Below are 21,297 nucleotides of genomic sequence, written 5' to 3' on the forward strand. Positions count from 1 at the left end.
ATATATTAAGCAGATAATCAAAAAGTATTGGCAAAGTCCCTTGAGGGATAGGAGAAAAAATATGAAACTATCAAACTTTACCATCAGGGAATCCCCTGATATTGTGTCAAACTTTAGGGACACCCAAATCAATAGGCCATGCCCGCAATCAAGACTCTTGTGAGGCTTGTGTGGGTAACAGAGAAGCTTAGACTACCTATAGGCATACCTAAGAGTTACTTCTGGAGGACCTCTTTTGTTGCTCAGATGTGGCCTCAGTCTCTCTAAGCCCAACTCTGCAAGTGAAATCATTGCCCTCCCCCTACAGGAGACGTGACATCCAGAGGTGAAAGTCTCCCTGGATCAGTGGAACAGAGAGTTCAAATAGAGTGGAGAGGCTACTCTGGAAGTTGCTGTTAAGGAAGCTTCAGTTAGCCCTTGCTACCTATCATAACCTGCCAACCCCAACCTGGACCATTCCAACAAATCCTAAAGAACACCTAGGGCAATATATAAGATTCTACAAAGGTTCCATGCACTAGAGTAACTTTCCAGAAACCTACAACTTCCAGAAGGGTCCCTAGACCAGATAAGTCCTGAAATGTAGAGGGCCCAGCCTCTCCAGAATATCAGATAGTTTCAACTTCCTACCCCATATTAGTGACAGAACCCTTCCACTATGAAAAAGTTAGAATGGCCATAGCCCAAACACCCCTAAAGAGAGGGATGGAAAGATCAAAGGTGATGGTGGAGTTATACAGAGAAGAGAGGGTTTAACAAATGAATATGAATGCTGAATCATTAAATTGATATTTCTTTTAGTCTCCAGTATCTTAGAGCAGCTAAAACCTAAAATTGTGGAATTATAATCTATTTCAAACTCTGAAATCTATTCTACAACTAATTGTTGTGCTGTGCTTTGAAATTTGTTGCTTTTTTTGTATATATTTCTTACAAGAAAAGAAAAAAGTCGATTGTGGGGATAAAAAAAGATTTAAACCTTCTAATCTCCTATATTCTGGAGCAGCTAGAAGGAAAAATCTGAGATGATGTTATGGTAGTCTGTGACGAACTCTGGGATCTGTACTATAACCACTTGTTGAAGAGTGCTTTGCAAACTATTGCTTTTTTATTTCTTTGCTTTGTATATATATATTATACTGTACAATAAAAAAGTTAAAAAAAAAAAGGAAGGGAGACAAGCTATATTTCAATAGCAGAACCTAGTGGATACGATTTACATATGTGAGGGGCTGAGGCTAGTTAATGACTGATTTCATCAGCATTAGAGGCTATGCTCTCCAAGTGAATAACCAGATAAAAGGTGTTAACAGTTCTTACAGTCGCAAAGGCACAAGGTAAGGGCTTTTACAATCATTTCAGATATTAGGGCAGCTTAATTATACTTTAGGGCTTTCAGGTGTTCCTCTCTGTTAACTCCAATATCCCAGAAAGCAAAAAGGAATATCTATATAATGATTCAGTAATCAAAATCATCCCTTAAATCCTGATTTCTCAGTTACAGTACAAATGAAACTCCCTATTTGCTACCTCCAAACAGTGAGGACTGGGAAGGATGAGACATTCCTGACTTCATCTATGGGCAGGCAGAACTCATGGCAGGAGAGATTCAATGGCCACGGAGTGTTTTAGGCAGCCCGGGCACCTTTGCCCCTCTTTCACTTCCAGGCTGCCCTCTGCTCTGCCTGGAGGCAGTGGATGGAGCTGGGACTGCTCTGTTACTGCCTCGGGGAACTGCAGACCTGGACCCTCCCTGGTGCTATGGGCTTTGTAGTTCAGCTCAGTGTGGAGCAAGTGTGCAGAAGAGGCGCCCCAGGAACATCAGGAATGTGCAGCAGGCATCTGACCCCGAGCAGTTTAACTTCAACAAGATCCAGCCAGGAGAAGTCCTCTTCCATTTGCATGGGGAGCCTGATTTCTCTGTTGCTCTGCAGCAAGAAGACGCCCTTGTGATGATCAACGTCAGCCCCCTGGAGTGGGGCCATGTGCTGCTGGTGCCTGAGCCCACCTATGGTCTCCCCCGGCGCCTGCTGCCAGGTATGTTGGGGGCAGGAGTTGAGGCTGTGCTGTGAGCTCTCACCCAGCTTTCCGTGTTGCCTTTCAACAGCCTGGGTGGCTTGGCCTCAGTGAACCACCTCCACCTGCATGGCTACTACCTGGCCAACAGATTGCCCATGGAGGGGGCTCCAAGTGAGCCCCTGGGTCCTGGGGGCCAGCTGCATCTGCTCCAGGCCTCTCAGCATCTAGTTTCCTCTTTTATGCCAGTGGGCCAAGGCCTGACTTGGAATCCTTGATAACAAGGGTGTGTCGGGTCACTGACTATCTGACAGACCGCGAGATTGCACATAACTTGTTTGTGACCCAGGGGCAGGGGGGGGGCACCTGGAAAGACATCTCCTTTCTCAGCCCTCCTAGAGGTCCATGTCATCTTCTGGGCCCGGAATTTGAGCTTTGGGATAAAGGAAGGTGAGGTTTTCAATGTCGCCCTCTGTGAACTGGCCAGACACCTGCCTGTGAACCTTTAGCAGCTCTGGCCCTCATTTAGGCCTGTCTGCTGCCTTAAGCCCAGGCAGAAGAGACGTGGGCAGCCCTGGTGGCTCTGGTGGCTCAGGGGGAGCAGTAATCCTTGTGGCAGGATTTATTTTTCAACTCAACACCTTTTCCAGACAGCTGTCCATAACGGTCATTTGGGCATTTTCATGACTGCCTCCTCATCTGCTCAGCCTAAAGGGAGGGATAAAGAACTGATAAGTGATCTCTTCAAAGGAGAGAAACCTTGAAACAAATCTAATGAATGAGTCCTCATGATGTATTTACTGCTTCTCGCCTTTCTTCTTGGAGATGCGCTCTCCAGTCTCTGCCTCTGTCTTCACATGGCCTTCCCTGATCTGCCCTCCTCTTATAAGAATGCCAGTCACATTGGGTTAGGGCCTCACCTAATCCAGTATGACCTCATCTTAACTTGAATATACCTACAAAGACCCTATTTCCAAATGAGACCAGCGGTCTCAGGTACCAGGTGTTAGAACTTCAACACACCCTTTTGGGTGACACAGTTCAACTCATAACAGTGTATGTGAAAGTTACACACTCCTGATTTTAAAGAATATGGTGTTGAGTAGACTTTTCCATTAGTATCAAGTCCTAGGAAAGTGCTAATTTATTATATCCAACCAGTATGTGTGCCCCACTTGCCCTGCCCTCACCTCTCTGCTTGTTCTCCCTTTGCCCACCACTGATTTTTATTTCTTTGTCCCTCCCTCACAATCTGCCCTGCTCTGTCCCAGATGTCTTACTTATGTCACATTTTTCACCTCCCTGGCCACCTTGAATTTTCCTGCAGCCCCCAACCCTGACATGGGTGCTCTTCACATATATCAGTCCATGCGAAAATAAGGAGTCCTCACAGCTTTATAGTTGTAGTTCTCCTAATACCCCCTATTTAACAAATGAAGCAATGGAGGCTGACAGAGATTGAGGATCTTGTCCAAGGTCAGAGAGCTCTTAAACAGTGGAGTCAGGATTGAAGCCCAGGCAGTCTGACTCCAGAAGCTCAGCCGGGAGATGGTTTATACTGGTGACCTCCCACCAATCAGTGACTCATCTGATGGGTGAACCCCTGAGCCTCAGCCCTTTGGGGTCTTCCCCAGGCATGTTGCAAACTCCTCTTGAGTAGGCTTCTCACAAAATACAGTGCTAGTTAGTCCTTGCTCTTCCACCTCCATCTGAATCAGTCTGGGAAATTTTTGTCTATCACTTTGTTCTTCCCTTGTTATTCGAGAGCTTTCCACCTTGGTTCCAAAAGCAGTATCAACAGGTGGTATTGTAGGAGGGCAGTTATATGTTAAAAAAAGTATTCTCCCTGTGCTACCCAACAGCAAAAACAAAAGAAACATTGGGTCTAGGGAAAAAATAAACAATCAGGGCTCAGATAGAAACTACTATCAGTAACAGACAACTGTAGCCTTCTGGTGTACATGAAGTTTTGGATACTGTAATGGTTAATTTTATGTGTCAGCTTGGCTAAATTGTAGTGTTCAGTTGTTTGGTCAAAAACTGGCCTTGTGGGAGGGCCACGGTGGCTCAGCAGGCAGGAATGCTTGCCTGCAATGCCAGAGGACCCAGATTCGATTCCCGGTGCCTGCCCATGTTAAAAAAAAAAAAAAAACTGGCCTTGTTGTTTCTTTGGAGGGATTTCGTAGATGGACTTAACATCTGCAATCAGTTGACCTTAATTAAATAAAGGAGATTACCCCCCATAATGTAGGTGGGCCACATCCAAATCACTTGGAGATCTTAACAGCAAGAATGAGGGTTCCAGGAATTCAAAGGAATTCTACCTCAACATTATACCCTCCATTCCCTCCTGAGTTTTCAGCTTAAAGAATTGGGACTCAGGAATTCAACATCATTCTCACTGGAATTTCTAGCCTCTAGCCTGCTCCACTGAGCCTGACTGAATTTATATTTGCCAGCCTCTACAATCACAGGAGTCAATTTCCTACAATAAGTTTCTCCTGGTGGTTCTGTTTCTCTGGAGAACCCTGACTAATATAGCTTCCTACTCGCTATTATACTTGTATTATTCGGATTTCTGATTCTGTCTGCAGAATGGTAAATGTGTTGCTAGATGTTGGTTATAATTGTACCTACTTCCTGTTTTTAAACGGGATTGGGTGGTTCAGGGCCCCTTCCTCCATTTCTCTGGTTAATAGAGTGCTGATTATATTGCATGAGCAGGGCTCATATGGACTCACTCAGAGGACCACAGATCATGAAAAGACTTAAAGGCAATCTCTTGTTTTCTTGATGAGGGACAGAATTGTTGCAAAGCTCATTTGAGGAGGGAAACAGCAATGTTCCCTCTCTGCAACACAATGCTTATATCCCATTCCACCTCTCAGCAGGAAAGAATCTCTGCACGGTGCTTTTGAAAAAGTACCTTATATGGTTGCACTGACTGTTGGTTGTAGGAAACTTTAGTGCCATTTTATTATTGCCAGTACATCAGTGCAAGTGAACTCTTGGGAGGAAGCAATGACAGAAATCAGTCAATTAGCAGAAAGAAGGTGGATTGACAATGCAGTCATTTGGAAAACCATTTAATTTCACTTGCTGCCAACTTTCAGATAAGAAGCATATGCACAATCACCAGAGACAGAAGAACTGCTTAATATTTTTTCTGTAAAAATATGTCCATTTATTGGCGATTACCTCTTTAGCTACTTGTAGGAAAACAAATAAAATGAAATTTATTGCTGGGATATTAAGTGACATTTTGTTACAAGGGATTAAAATACGTTTCATATTTTCGTCTGCCAATTATGCTATTTTGCTACAGTTTCTGAATAAAATTAATTAAAACAATAACAGGTCTTTAATCAAAGTTTATATTAGGAGTTAGATTATTGAAGTCCTGAGAGGAAAGGATTTCCCACAAAATGCATTTTTATTTAGCTAATTAAATAATTTTTCACGTTACACTAGGAGAGAAAAAGAGATAGAAAACTTTGAGGTTTTTAATATGAGCAACTCAGAGGATGTGTTTGCATAGCAAGAAATAGCATAATGGTTGTAAGACATTTGCAAAAAGGGCTGCAATAATTTCTTCCCTCTCTCCGTGTCCCCCAATAGTCTCCTTCAACACTGACTCAGCGTTTGTCCATGTGACCTGCTTTTTGGTTAATGGTATGATAGCAAATGTGACATAAATAGGTTCTCAAAAATGGCTTGTACGTTGCAGTTTGTCCTATCTAGGCGCTCTTGGGAACCCTACAATCACCACATTGGACAAGCCCAGGCTAACCTGTTGGATGATGAGAGACACATGGCCAAGTCATCCCCTGTCCCACCTGACATAGAGCCAAGAGCCAGACATGTGAGGGAGTCCACCTGGGGCCAGTCAGACTGACCCAGACCAGAACAGCCAGAGAGAAGAGCATGAGAAATTATAAATGTTTATAATGTGTCTCTCTCACGCTACTAAGTTTTGGTGTGGCTTGTTATATAGTAACAATTATTATAAAAAGTATCATCCTTAAACACTGCATTTAATAGAGAGGTAAAAAGGGAAGATGAAATGATCTATAGCTCCATTCCTCCCTTCCATTCACATTAAAGCTTATTAAAAGAGTTGTCTACTAATAGTCTCCACTCCCTTGTATCCTCAATCCTTTGCAGTTGGATTTCTTTCTGCCTCACTCTCTTGAATCTTCTTCCAGGACACCAAACTCCCATAGCCTACCTCAGTTGCCCCTCTTAGTCTCCTTTCTGGTTCTTCCTCTTCTCCCCAGTTTCTAAAGGTTGAGCTTCTGGGTCATCATTGTTTTATTCTTTTCCCCTGGTAACTCATACTGTCCCATAGCTTTAAATACCATCTGTACACTCATGACTCCTATATTTCTATCTCCAGCCCTGCCTTCTCTTCTGAGTGCCATGTTCCTATAGTCAACTACCTACTAGACATGTCCTTATGGATACATAATAGGTCACACAAACTTAACATGCCCAAATCAGGACTGTGGGAATGGGTAAACTTGGTAACTGGAAGAATTCCAATGTCAGTTTCCCGATTCATTAAGTTAGGGCTATTATAGTAGGGAAGACCAAAAGGAAGACCTGGGAATGTCCCATGTACCACCAAGACAGTTAGCCAAAAGCAATGCTGCATCCCTTGGGATTACAGAAACCAATGCCACCACCAAAGACTTTAAATACATAAGGGTGGTGATTCCCACTACACCCCTTTTAACATAGTTTGGTCAGTGCAAGAGCCAGATAGATCTTGGGAAATTTCTATAGATAGTTACAAACTTAATCAAGTGATCAACCAACCAGTCACAGCTGTGGTTCTTAAATGATAATTTTATAGGAGCAAATAAATAGAACTTTTGACTCCTGGTTTGCAGTTACTGACCTAACAAATTTTTTAACCTATCCCTATCATCAAAGATAATCAAAACCCATTTGCCTTCACAGGTAGGGACAGCAATATACCTGAATATACACAGGGTTCAGTTAGCAATCTTGTTCTCTGTCATAATAGAGTCTAGAGAATCCTTGATCACCTTTATTTCCCACAGAATATCATGCTGGCCCAATATAATGATAACATTATGGCGATTGAACCCATTGAATGAACAGGAAGTATACATGGATGCCTAAGTAAGATTAAATACATGCCAGACAGTGGGAGATAGCACCAAGAAGATTCAGAGGCCTGCTACAAGTTAAGGGTCCAGTGGTCTGAAAGTTGGGATATCCCTGGTAAAATGAGAGATAAGTTGCTTCTCCTTATATAGCCTATCACGTGAAAAAGTCACAGTGATTTTGGAGTCAACACTGACTACATTTGGGCATATTTCTTGAGCCCATATACTGGGTAACCCATGAAACTGCCTGTTTTGAGTAAGGCCTGGAGCAAGATAAGACTATGTGACAGATCCAGGCCATAGCGCACGTTGTCCTGTCCCCTGGCCTTATCTCACAGACCAGTATTTGAAGTGCCAGGGGCAGATAGTGGTACTGAATGGAGCCCCTGGCAAGACTCAATGGGAGAATCTCCTGCCAACAATTCTCCATTTTAAAGCAATGTCTGGCTTGCTACTAGACCCTGGTAGAAACTGAATGCCTGACCAAGATAACTTCCCACCTTGAACTGGATGTTATCTTACATACATTATCATAAAACTGGATTGCACAGCAGCATTCTGTTGTAAACTAGAAGTCGTATATTCAAGACTGAACCCAAGCAAGTCCAAAAAAGTCACAAATACGCTGCTCAGGCTGGCTGCTCACACTCCCAGGGTACCTGTGCCTACTACTTTGCCATATTGCTTTTAACTTACACTTATAGCCTCACAGGGAATTCACTCTGACCCAATATTGGAGGAGATAAATGCTCAGGCCTGGATCTGCACAACATGGTAGCACCAGCTAGAAGTGGATAGCTACTACAGTACAGCCCTACATACGGGTGACCTTGAAAGACACTGGTAAAGAGGAATCTCCCCAGAGAATACAACTTCAGCTATATAAATCTGGCTTTCCTTTTTTTTTTGCATGGGCAGGCACTGGGAATTGAACCCAGGTCTCCAGCATGGTAGACGAAAACTCTGCTACTGAGCCACCATGGCCCGCCCTCCACTTCTTTTTTGAAGGAGACATGATCTAAGGTAAGGATCTATACTAATTCAAGGGGATTGAATAATATGTTGGCTGGCTGTTCAAAGACTTAGAAAGAACAAGGGGCAAGATTGACAACAAGAAGGACAAGGGAGGTGAGGGGGAGGGGTAAGGGGTAAGGTATGTATGAAGTTTTTTGTTTTCATTTTATTGCTTTTTCTGAATTGATGCAGATATTCTGAGAAATGATCATGATGATGAATATACAACTATGTGATGATAGTGAGTTATTGATTATATAACAAGAACGGAATGATCATATGATAAGAATGTTTGTGTTTGTATATGGTTATGTATCATAAATAAAAAATTAATTAAAAGAAAAAACAAAGAAGAGGTATATGGATAGATTTCTCAGAATGGTATGAAAGTTTGAATATATTTACATCCTCATAAATGCCCATCAGAGGTCATCCACTTCAGAAGTATTGACGTGCAGGAGGTAAACTGTCCTGTGGATATTTGTTAGCCTCTTTCTCTAGCCATCTTCTTCCTAAGAACTAGTTGTTACAGCTTTTAACTGTTGCTATCCCTAGGGTTCTGCACCATCCTTGGCTGCTTTCCATAAACCCCAATCTAACCAAAAATATATAAGATAATCTGTTGTTTATCCAACCCACAACTTTTAAAACTTTTCTCAATGATTTAGTGCCATCCTTTGTGTGTGTGTGTGTGTGTGTGTGTGTGTGTGTGTGTGTGTGTGTGTGCAGCAAAGGTGATGAATATATAGCCTTAATAGAGCTCCTATGCCAAAGTCAGGGACCTGATAAGAAAAAAATTAGAGTTAGGATGGGGGCATTTGGATGGGCAAGCCTGAGAATCTTGAATCCACAGATCTTCCCCTTGACCCTGGCAAACTCACTGGGCTTGCAGATGTAGCTCCTTCTCCCATGCTAGAAGACAGCAGTCTTCCCCACAGCTGGAGACCTTGAAGTGACCCCACTTCTCTAGTGAAGCTTGTTCTCCTCAAGATTTGCCTCCATTTTCCCTCATTGTTGCCAGACCAATAATGAGTCTTGTAACATTACATACAATTAATTGAAATATAATCCCTGCTCTAAGAGGAAATAGCATTCCCATCTAAACAATTGTAAGATCTGGTCTATATGTACCAACAAGAACTGTGGCAATACTAGATGGTGTAGACCACCAGAGTGGATTATCAGGCTGGATGGTCAAGAATTTATTGTCATGGAAGCACTCTCCCTTGACTCAGAGTTTCACATCCTGGCAAGGACACCTAGGATTGGTCTTAAAACAGTGCTAGGATGGCTCTGTAAAGCTTGGGCAGACATGACGTTGGTAGGGACACTGGCTCTGCTTTGACAGGCAATTGAGAAGAGAACAGAAGGTTGGGGGCAGGGAGGGGATGTTGGGATGGATTGAGATGTGTGGCTAAAAAAACCACAGCATCTGACTTTTCTGGGAGGACTCAGGACACTTTCTTCATCAAAGCAATAAGGAATGCACCAGTGAGAAAAGCAACATTGTCTTTGAAAAACTCAGTGATGGCTCTCCTTTGTATGCCAAGATTGAAAATAGGAGATGCTACCATAAAATTGGGGCTGGTATCAACTGGGAGGATGTGAGTAGGCTCCTTTGCCCTCTGGCTTTCACTGGAGGCAGTCAAAGTGGAAAGGCAGCAGGACAGCAGTGAACTGAGGAGATTTATTCCTCCATCCCCTCCCCATGGGGTTGCTGCTGTTTGCCTGTCTACCTCCCTCTACTGAAGGACAAATTCCTTTAAGACTGTCCTCTCCAACCAGGTTTTGTCTCCAATTTTAGATGAAGTTCCCTCTCCTCATATCTTTAGTCCCAGGGGTATTCACTGAGCCCTCAGTTGTCTGTACCAACTGTTTCCTGCCGGGGTCATATATATATATATATATATGCTTAGAATGTATTTAGAAAATTGTTCCAGAAACCTTGGGTAGGGTACTGGGTGGCTAGGAGACAGGGACACAAGAAACATTTCAGTGTCTACTTTTGAATTTTGAACGATGTAAATACATAACTTATTAAAAAGAATATGCACAACTTTGTATCCTTTTGATGGGAATGTTATGACTAGGGGAAGAAGGGACAATGAAGCAATTGATATTATAAGCCTTAAAAATGTGACACAGTTGTTTCCACTCCTAGGAATTTATTCTAAGGAGATAATTGAAGATACAAAGATTCATGTGCAAGGATTCATTGTACAAAATTTCTCTTTTTGTACAAAGAGAAAATGCAACAACAAAGTAAATGTTCAAAATAAGGGCATTTGGGGGGAAATATGTAATGGACATTTTTGTAACTATTAAAGATCAAGCCTTTTAGAAAAATGTTGAAGAGCATAGGAGAATCTCATCATATAATGTTAGATGACAAAAGTAGAATGCAAAAGTGTCACAATTTTGTAAAATGTATGTGTATATAGTATCTATTTTACCAATAAAGACACTGAGGCAGAGAATAATTAATACATATATGTGTTCAAGGGCACATAGGTAATGAATGTGGATTTGAGGCCTGCTTAGGTTTGCTTAAGCTGTCAGAATGCAATATACCAGAAATGGGTTGATTTTTACAATGGGGATTTATTAACTTACAATTTACAGTTCGTATGCCTTGAAAATGTCCAACTTAAGGCATCAACAGGACAATACCTGTTAGCATTCGGGACACCTCTGTCACATGGGAAGGTACATGGCCGGTGTCTGCTGGCTCTTTTCTCCTAGGTTTCATTGCTTCAGCTTCCGGCTTCTCCATGTGTATTTTTTTTCCCTAAACTTCTCTGGGGCTTTTTCTGTGACCTTCTCTTAATTTAATGTCTTAGCTTCCATATGTGTTTTATCCTCATATTAAAGGACTCCAGTAAGAGGATTAAGACCCACCTTGAATGACGTGGGTCACATCTCAATTGAAATAACCTAATCAAAAGATCCCACCTACAAAAGGTCTGCACCCACAGTAATGGACTAAAAGAACATGGTCTTTTCAGGGACACAACACCTTCAAACTATCACAGGGGACTACAAGTAAACAATGCAAGCATTTAATTTTTTCACCAAGAAGTCTGAAGGGACATGATTCAAGGCTTGGTCTGGCAGCTTGATTATGTTATCAGGGACCCACGTTCCTTCCATTATTCCATTCTGTCATTTTCAGTGTGTGAACTTTTTGTCCTCAGGCTCGTTGCCTCATTGCCACAATATAGCTGCTGCAGCACCAAGTATCATATCATGGCATGAAAATGATCAAACAGGAAGGCCTTAGAAGTCAACTGGGTTAGATCAAGCTTTCTGTCTTGGGGCCCATGTCTCTCTTTGGGAGCCCATGATGCAACCCAGGGTTTAGGCAAACACATCTACACCGTATAATGAGCTGTCTTATAATGAAACTACACATTTTTGCTTTAACTCACTTGAAAGCAAACAAGAAATAGAGTCAGCCTTTTAATGAATTCTCTTCATCTATAAAATGAGTGGATAGATTAGATGATCTCTGAGGTTTCTTCCAGCACTGCCTGGCTCTGATTAGGAAAAGGCTACAGAAAATAAACCAAATCATCAATTTTTGTTAATTTTGTGTGAGATTATAAGGGATTTTAATTTTCTTTCCTTTCCAAATCTTCTACAATGAATATATGCTATTTAGAAAATATATCATTTTTAAAGTATCATAAATCTTCTAAACTAGAATACTTTTCTTAAATCAACTTTGCAAACGTAATACACATCATGTTTTTTCGGTTTGTCTGCTCTAAATGCTTACATTGAAAAAGAAGAAATACTTCAAATCAGAGCCCTAACCTCAAAATTTGTTCAAGATTGCAAAGAGCTTTTGTTTGTATATGTTATATCCATCAATATGTATCCAACTTTCTTCTCTTACAAAAATATGAATATTTTTCAAATCACTTGCAAGCACTTGTATAAGTGGTTTTGGAGGACAGATTCTTAAAGGTGGAATTGTGGGTCAAAAGAAACTGCATCTAAAGTTTTCATAGATCTTCTCTCCATATTAAAAATTAAAACTGAGCAATGTAAAAATACATAATTATTTATTAATTCATTTAAAATCACCATAATAAATCTACTGCATGTTCATATGTATGTATATATATATATGTATATATGAAAACATGAAGCAAATAAAACAAAATAAAAATCTAGTGAGTAAAGTGATTTCATTTTATACCCTTGCAATTCTCTTTAATGCCTGGCCTAATAGACAACAGTTTAATTCTCATTTTTGTTTCTGCATTATAGTTTGCTGTGATATATTATTTTGATTGATGCATATGAAGAAAATCTGATATCACACAGATATATAAATGGAAAATGGTGGAGTATTTAATAGCCTTTTCAGATAATTGTGGATATTCTCCTTTCATACTACACTAAAATTCAACAAGTCGTAGTTCATAAAAGATAAAGTATAATATGGAACCTGAAACCATATAAATGAAGTTTTAATACTGTTACATTAAAATTCAATGGTCCATTTACTCATGCATGCTTTTGTAATATCATGCTTTGGTCATTTAGAAAAATATTAATTTACTTAGTTTTGCAGATTTTTAAAAAATTGACACATCTCTTTATACAGTATTTTTAAATCACTTTTGGTATCACCACCAGTCTCATCAGAAAATTTTAAGTATTAGGGAGCTATCAAACTCACAGTAGCAGATACAAGTTTCTAAAATGCTCATTTTTGCTTGAAAATGCAAACTTTATCATTGTCAATAAATACCATTAGTTGATTTTCCTTGAACTGACAGGTTCACGTGGTTCATCTTCTAGATTAACTATAGTTTGTCTTTCAGGTAAAAACGGTGCTCCCTGAACAAAGCAATCACAACTCAAACAGCTATTACAACTCAGTCTCACAAGTCCTTTCAAAACAACCATCATACTTTGGTAAGTGGCAGAAGTACTTTGTACATAATTGCCATTTCATGACAGAATATTAAAAAGATGTGCATTCAAATATTGATATTTAATAAAATTAATAATTTTTAGAGTGAGGTCTAGGACATTTTACAGTGAAATTGGGTATTTTGGTTTTGGCGAGTGTGAGGAGATGAGGAATATAAGGACTATTAGTACAATTTGGTGTCACTGCCTTAATTTGTGCTAAGGAGTCAACATCTTACCCATCTTTGTGTTCACATCATCACCACAATGTCAACACAGGGAAAAATGCAAATAATTTTTAGTATTGTTATTATGATTTCATGAACCTCCAGAAAGGTCCTGGGGACTCCCAAGGGCCTGCAAAACACACTTAGAGAATGGCTGCTTTTGTTGGTAAAATTTAGTGTAAAAAAATAAATAAATAAATAAAAAAGGAAAATGAAATCAGGACAAGAATAAATGATAAACATGGATCAAAAGAGTGACTGCAATACATTAAATGAATTTAAAATTATCAATGAGGGTGGGCCACGGTGGCTCAGCAGGCAGAGTTCTCACCTGCCATGCAGGAGGTGCGAGTTTGATTCCAGTGCCTGCCCATGCAAAAAAAAAAAAAAAAAATCAGTGAGTTATCTAAGCTAAGTTTTTGGGTAATAATAAATGAATGGATAACTTGGATTCTTTTCTATTTTTTCCAAAAAGAATTTGTTTTTCTGACTATGCAGTATACTATCAATATATCACATTTTCTATCACACATTATTATGCTAGTTTGTTACAGTTTTCTCCCACTCCCACTCATACTCCACCCCAAGAGTTTCTTGAGATCAGAAACCATATATTATTCATTATGATTGGCACCTCGTAGGTGTTTCATAAATGTTTGCTTTCTAGCAAAAAATGTGTTTATTTATCAATTAAGAAACGATATGAGTTGTTTTCTAATTTAAAAGTATATATACCCTCATTGAAATAAGAATGAATCTAAAATATAATTTTCCTCAGAGGCAGATAAATTTAAATAAATCACCTAAAGCATTGCTAATTAAAAAGAATTTTGCCCAACCTATCTTGTCACAAAATAGTTTAATCACTTCACTTTTCTCTATTCTTATAATTTCTGACTCTACCAAATACCAAAAGCAGTGTGACTGTAATGCCAGAAGCGCATTATGGTAAGAACTAGAGGTTTAAGGAATAAATCTAGTTTCGGACTATCAGAATGATTTTTCACCACATAATAAGCACTGAGCTGGGTTTAAAACACACACAAGCAAGCACACACACATGCACATACACACACTACATACCACAAAATACGCAGGGGAGGAAATTAAGGTATATGAAAAATGCACTGGAAGATAAAAGGGGATGTGTGTATGTTCAGAGACAATTCAGAAATGCCATCTATTCTAGATTTTTCTTTAATTTTCCTTAGTAATCTTAAGAAACTAGAATGGACTATAGAGGTCATCTGGTTCAATCCTATCAATGCACAGATAAGAAAACAGATGCCCAGCAAGCTGTAGTATAGCCCATAGGAAAATATATAAGAACAAAGGGGCATTATTTCATTATTGTTTGGGCTCCCCCTCCTCACACCAGGTGACCACACATTTCACATCTGAATGAAGAAAGGACATTCTGGGATCCTATCTATTATGGTTTTTTAAAACGTTGGACTTGCTCTCTTCTACCTTTGCTTTAATTAGCCATTAATATTTGGCCAGTTGCTTGTGAATAAGTCCATCTCTCTTATCAAATCCCCATTTGAATAATTTTCTAAACCATCTCATTGTAGGTTAAGTTATAACTACCCTCGGCACATAGCTTGCATGATTATAACTGTTGAAGGGGCTTCTAAGGCACAGATAGCTGTTAAAAGAGAAAAAGTATTACAGTGGGGCCTTGTCATATATTTGTTTAACCTGTTTGAATTAAACCATATGCATTAAGTAAAAAATAATGATAAAAGAGAAATAATTTAAATAACTCAGATGACTGTGAACACCGTTTTACTCAACAGGAATACTCTCTAGCGAGAGAGAGCATGAGATGTGAGATATGAAACTGGTGTTCTCTCAGTTGGTGTCTTGGTGTAGCATCTAATTGAGGGTGATTCATTCATTCTTTCAACAAATATTTACTTAAGAATTACAGGTGCCAGGGCTGTTCAAAGTTTTGGGGATATAGCAGTCAGTTAAATAGATAAGGTCATTTGGAAAATGCTAGAGAGCTTCATGCCGTCATGAAGCTTACATTATATTGTAGAGAAACCACAATGAATAAATAATTTCTCATAGTGATATGAAGAAAATAAAACAAGGTAATGGGACAGAGAGCAATTGACAGGAATGGTGGGGAATGGTATTTCTTTAGAAGCATGGTGAGAAAGCTCTCCAAGCTGAGCTATGAATGATGAGTATAGAGCCATGTGACAAATGTGTGGGGTGAGCAAATTCTGGCAGAAGGAATCCATGGAATAAATGCCTTAAGAGGGGACGTATGTGGTTGGAGTATAATGACCAAAGGGAAGATTTGGACAAGATGGCGATGAAGAGGTTAGCTGAGGCCTGATTAGAGAGGCTGTGGTAGGAGTTTGAATTTTATTCTAAGTGCAACAGAAAGACATTAGAGGTTCATTTTATTTTAAACTTTTATTTAGAAATGATTTTCCACTTACAAAAGAGTTTCAAAGATAGTACAGAGATTTTCTGTTTAACCTTTACCCATGCTCTCCTAATGTCCCCATCTTAAATAACCATAGAACAATGGTCAAAACTGAGTTAACATTACCTAAACTACAGATAATGCTTAGATTTCACCTACTTTTAAACTAATGTCCTTTCCTATTCCAGGATCCAATCTAGGATGCTACCTTGTGCTTAGCTGCTATCACGTCTCCTTATCTGTGAAAGCTCCTCAGTCTTTGTATTATATGACTTTGACACCTTTGAAGAGTACCAGCAAAGTATTTTGTAAAATGTCTCCTGAATTTGAGTCTGAAGTTTTCTCATGATTATCCTGGGGTTACAAAATGTGGAGAAGTCTAACACAAAGGTGAAGTGCCTTTCCCACTGCATGATATCAGGGGGTACATAATATCAATATGTCTCATTACTGGCGATGATAACCTTGATCACTTGGTTAAGGTGGTGTCTTCCAGGTTTCTCCACTGTAAAGTTACTTTCCCTCCCCTTTCCATACTCTACCCATTAGAAGCAAGTCATTAAGATCAGCCCACACACAAAGGGAGAAGAATTAAACTGCACCTTCTGAAAGGTCAAAGTCGTTGTGGCCTTATGTTAAAGGTAACACAGTAATTAATATTTGGGGGTAGATGTTTTGAGCATATGTAAATATCCTGTTTGGTGAGGTGGCATAATATTATCTGAAAGAAGAATTATTTAAAAATGTATAGGGCAGCGCAATGGTGGCTCAGTGGCAAAATTCTTGCTTGCCATGCCAGAGATCTGGGTTCAATTCCTGGTGCCTGCCCATAGCCCCCACCCCCAACTCCCCAAAATATGTATAGAAGAGTGTGTGCGTGTGTGTTTATTTATACTGTTTGGTATTCTTTGAGCATCTTGAATCTGTGGTTTGGTGTCTTTCATTAATTTTGGAAATTCAAGACTATCATTTCTTCAAATATTTCATGTGCCCTGTTCTTTCTTCTCCTCTTGGAATTCCAGTTACACATATGTTAAACTGTTTAACATTGTCCCGTTGCTCTTGGGTGCTCTTTTCTGGTTTTTTCCTTCCTTTTTCTTTGCTTTTAGTTCAGGTCATTTCTACTGACATATAGTCAAGTTCACTGATTCTTTCCTTGGCTGTGTGGAGTCTACTGATAAGCACATCAAACACATTCTTCATCTCTGTTATCGTGTTTCCATTTTTAGCATTTCCATTGATTCTTTCTTATAGTTTCCATCTCTCTGATAAAATGTTGTCTGCCTTTTTCATTAGAGCCATTGACATATTAATCATAATTATTTTAAATCCCCTGTATGATTTTTTCAACATCTGTGTCTGAGTCTAAGTTTGATGATTGCTTTGTCTCTTGGAAGTATGTTCTCTCATACTTTTTTGTATGCCTCACACTTTTGCTAAAAGCCAAATACCTTGTGTAGGACAAATGCTTAGGGGAATAGTTGTATGCTTGGAGATGAGCATGCCTTTCTTTCTTCTAGGCCTTTAGTGTGGTGGTTTGTATTAACCCACTTGGGGCATGAGATTTGTTGTTACTATGGTTACCCTCAATACATCATAGACTTCAAATTGCTCTTATGACACTTGGTGTTTCCAATGTGGGCTGGTTGGCTAGAGGTTATTTTCTCAGTGTCCCCTATTCTTGTGGCCTTGGGTTTTCCATTTGTGTTGCAACCCAGAGAGAGTACGTCTCTTGCAACTCTCCCAGCTCTACACTACTGTTGTTTTTACTTGGTGTTTCTTATCCTAGTGGTGAGGGGTGGGAGACAAGGCATCATCTCATGGTATTTTGGTCTTCGACAAGTGGCATATCTCATAGGTGTGGCTGTCCCAAATACGCCTGACCCTCCTCCAGTTGTAATTCTGGCCTGGCACATATTCTTGCCTTTCCTTCAGAAGTAGAGCTTTTTATCTATTCTTTTTCCCCAGCTGCAATGCCCTTAGATGGCTGTTTTTATTGCTCTTCTCTTTAAAGATTTAGGCTTTTTTTTTACCATAGGAATGAGAGGGTGGTTGGGTTGCAGCAGAGTTTCAGGAATGGCTACTGTTCCCCACCCCAGCCAGCACATGATGGGAAGATTTATATAGATTTTCCATGATTTTCCCTATGAATGCCTGGTGAGGTTTGTGGGGAAAAATCTTGCAAAAGAATGAAGTCTTTAAATTAGCCTACACTTGACCTTTAGAAATTTATTGAAAACATTTAGCAAAATCCTTTTACCAACTTATACGGAGTCCAACAGCATTTGCCCCAGATAAGAAAATATTCAGGTCCTGTTCTTCCTTACATAAACCTTACTTTCCCCAGATTTTCCCTAGAAGCGGTCTGTTGTGATGCTGGTGAAACTCACCACTTATTAGATTGGTGGTAAAGTCTAGGAAAATATACCTGCCCTTTGAGCCAGCAATTCCACCTCAGGTATTTACTCTAAAGAAATGCAAACCTATATCTACAAAAAGCACAAAGGAACTTTCTGGGGTAATGGAAATGTTCTATATCTTGAACATGGTGGCTACACATGTGTATACATTTGTCAAAACTCATTGAACTTTACACTTAAAATCAGTGTTGAAGGAGAGAGAGGAAACAGGAGACATAAGAGAGAAGAAAGTATGAAATGAGATTTGTAAATCACATTCAGATTTGGAATGTAATTTACAAAAGAAATATAATAAATTAGTAGGTGGCTCTTAAGGCCCATTTGAGAGTGCTTATCTGGGTTGCGTAATTTTCCCCAGCAAGGTGCAGGTTCTCCAGTACAGGTGCAGAGTAGAAGGATAGTTAGGTAAAATCAAAGTTAGAATTTTGCTAAGGAAGTACGATGAAGGGAGAGAGACAAGGGGGTTAGGAGTGTTGGCATTAGAGGGGTGATTTTAGTGATGATCTCATGGATTATAAGCTAGATGTTTAAAGATACAGAGTATATGTTTCATATAACATATCCCCCAGATACAATCCAATTATTTTATCTGGTGGTCAAAACAAACAAACAAAAAAACACATTGATATCTTCCAATAATGAAAAGGAAAATGTTTGCTTTGAGAGTATATGGTAACTTCCTAAGAGATTTTAAATGGTAATTTTGTCTTCTTTTCTTATACATTAGCTGGAAAGACTAACCTCAGTGAAATATGACACTAGTATACACCAGGAGTAAATCATTTATCTGTTACTTCAAAACAAATAAAGCAAGACTAAGTCACTAAATTTAGTGACTTAAAACAACAGCCATTTTATTTGCTCATGATTTGGTAGGTCATCAGCTTAAGCTGGGCTCAGCTAGGTAGTTCTTCTGCTGGTCTTGCTTTATTTCGTTTCAGTTGTCCAGTGGCTCAACTAGGACTGGATGATCTAAGATGGTGTATTAGTCAGGTTTCTCTAGGGAAACAGAGCTGACAGGGATATCTGTAAATATTATGAGATTTTTGTAAGAATTTTCCCACGTGACCGTGGGAATAGGCAAGTGCAAATTCCACAGGGCAGGCCATAAGCTGGGAACTCTGATGAAGGTTTGGATGAATTTCCCGGGAGAAGTTGGCTGGCTGAAGTAGATATGGAAATTCTCTCTTCTGACTGCTGAAATCATCACTTCTCATTTTAAAGTCTTCATCTAATTGGATGAGATTTCTCTCATCATTGAAGACAATCTCCGCAGTTGATTGTAGATGTAATAAGCCATAGAAGCTGATTAAGTCGACTTACTGCTGATGTAAGTCCATGAAATGTCCTCATAGTAGCAATCAGGCCAGTGCTTGCTTACCCAAACAACTGGGCATCATTTCTTGGCCAAGATGACACAGGCACTTAACCATCATAGATGGCCTCACTCACAAGTATGGCAGTTGGTGTTGGCTGGGTCACGTCTCTTACTGACTAGCCTGGGCTTGTTCACATGGAAATTGTATTCTGAAAGCAAAAGCAATAATAGAGAAGCCAAGCCTCTAATGTACAAGCAATCTGCTAATGTCCCATTGGCCAGAGAAGTGATATGGCCAAGCCTAGAGTCTGTGCGGAGCTTAGGGAAACCTATACAAGGGGATGGACTGGGAGGTGTGGTGTGTGGAGGGAGGGGCACTAATTTAACCACTAACCACCAGGAGATTAGAAGCTGTACTCCCTTCCTACAGTCAATAAATAACAACTAAATAGAAAATTGAACCAGTTATTCTCCTGGAAAAGCATCATTTTCCTAAGAGTATTATAAGCTACTCAAGGATGTCTGCAATTTTTCTCATTGTCACAAACTTCTAAAGACAATCAATTTGAAAAAATACATGGTCAGAGAAGATTTTAGGAAGAGAGGGGTCATAGAATTAGATGATGATACTGTTTAGCAGCTTCTAAAACCTGTTAACTTCTTATACTTTGAATGAACATATTTGCAGACAGGAGATTGAACCATATGACCTTCAATGTTTTATTTTGTTTTGTTTTTGGCGAGTACTGAGATTTTATGATAAACCATTTAGTAATCAGTTTATTACAGCTCATTTTATCTTGGCTGAGAAAATGCCCTTTTTTCTTACAAGCACATACACATATGCCTCTGCATATAGCAGAGCTCTGAGACAAATGACAGTCCTGTTTCATAATATTTGTCTCCTGGAGAGGATCAGCTCTTAAGTTGTCACCTCATTAGTGAAAATAAAAATCATTGACAACTCTGAGAATTATAGGAATGGAAATATTGAGACTTTCTTTTACAAGGGCTATTTCTGACTTTCGCTTTTCTTTAAACACCAGAAACATGGATTTCATAACCCCTACTCCTAGATTAGTGGAAAAGCTGTAAAAGGAAATGTTGAAGGTTAGAAGGAGAAAAAAATTTAGACGTGGACAAAGGAAAATTGAGGAGTAATTATTATGATGTTTCATGATGATTAGAAGGAAAAATATAAATAATTTTCTTTGTTCTCTAAAGATTCTTTCTTACAGATAAAGTTCCTATTTCATATAAACTCATGAAAAGAGAGATTTCCTGACCCAGAATTAGATCCCCAAGTATTTTTATTTGCTCTGTTGGCACAGCAAAGCTTATGGGCAATTTATAATTGCCTGAGTGCCCAAAGGTTATGGATCAATCACTTAGACTACCAGTCATGCCAAGTTGCAAGCCTGGGAATAATCAGAGAAGCTTGGGATCTTTTTTCACCGAGGCAAAATGGCTTATTGTTAGATTTGAAGGAAAAACAGAGTGATAGGAAAATGCTATTGAGTGTACTTAGTGAGAAACATCATTTATATCTGACAGTAGCACATTTTTAATAATGAGGCCAGCAGGGAAAAGACAGAAAAGCAGGAAAGACCTTGATGGAGAGAGTTCTGCTCAGCGAGCCAGCTCAGCTGTTGTGAAGTGGACCCAAAGTCCACAGGGGAGAAAAGAATATTATATTTTAAGAAGTGCAGTGGGCAGCAGTTACTTTTATTTTAAGGGAAAAAAATGCTTGAGCTAACCCCACCCCCTGGCTTGATCTCACATCTACAACTCATTTATT

General features: G+C 39.4%; 1 pseudogene; it reads left to right on the forward strand.

The window, feature by feature from the left end:
* Nucleotides 1-1,245: 1,245 nt before the first annotated feature.
* Nucleotides 1,246-2,623, forward strand: LOC143672107 (GDP-D-glucose phosphorylase 1-like; annotated as a pseudogene).
* The last annotated feature ends 18,674 nt before the right edge of the window (nt 2,624-21,297 follow it).

Source organism: Tamandua tetradactyla, chromosome X (assembly GCF_023851605.1).
Source record: "Tamandua tetradactyla isolate mTamTet1 chromosome X, mTamTet1.pri, whole genome shotgun sequence".
Lineage (NCBI taxonomy): Eukaryota > Metazoa > Chordata > Mammalia > Pilosa > Myrmecophagidae > Tamandua > Tamandua tetradactyla.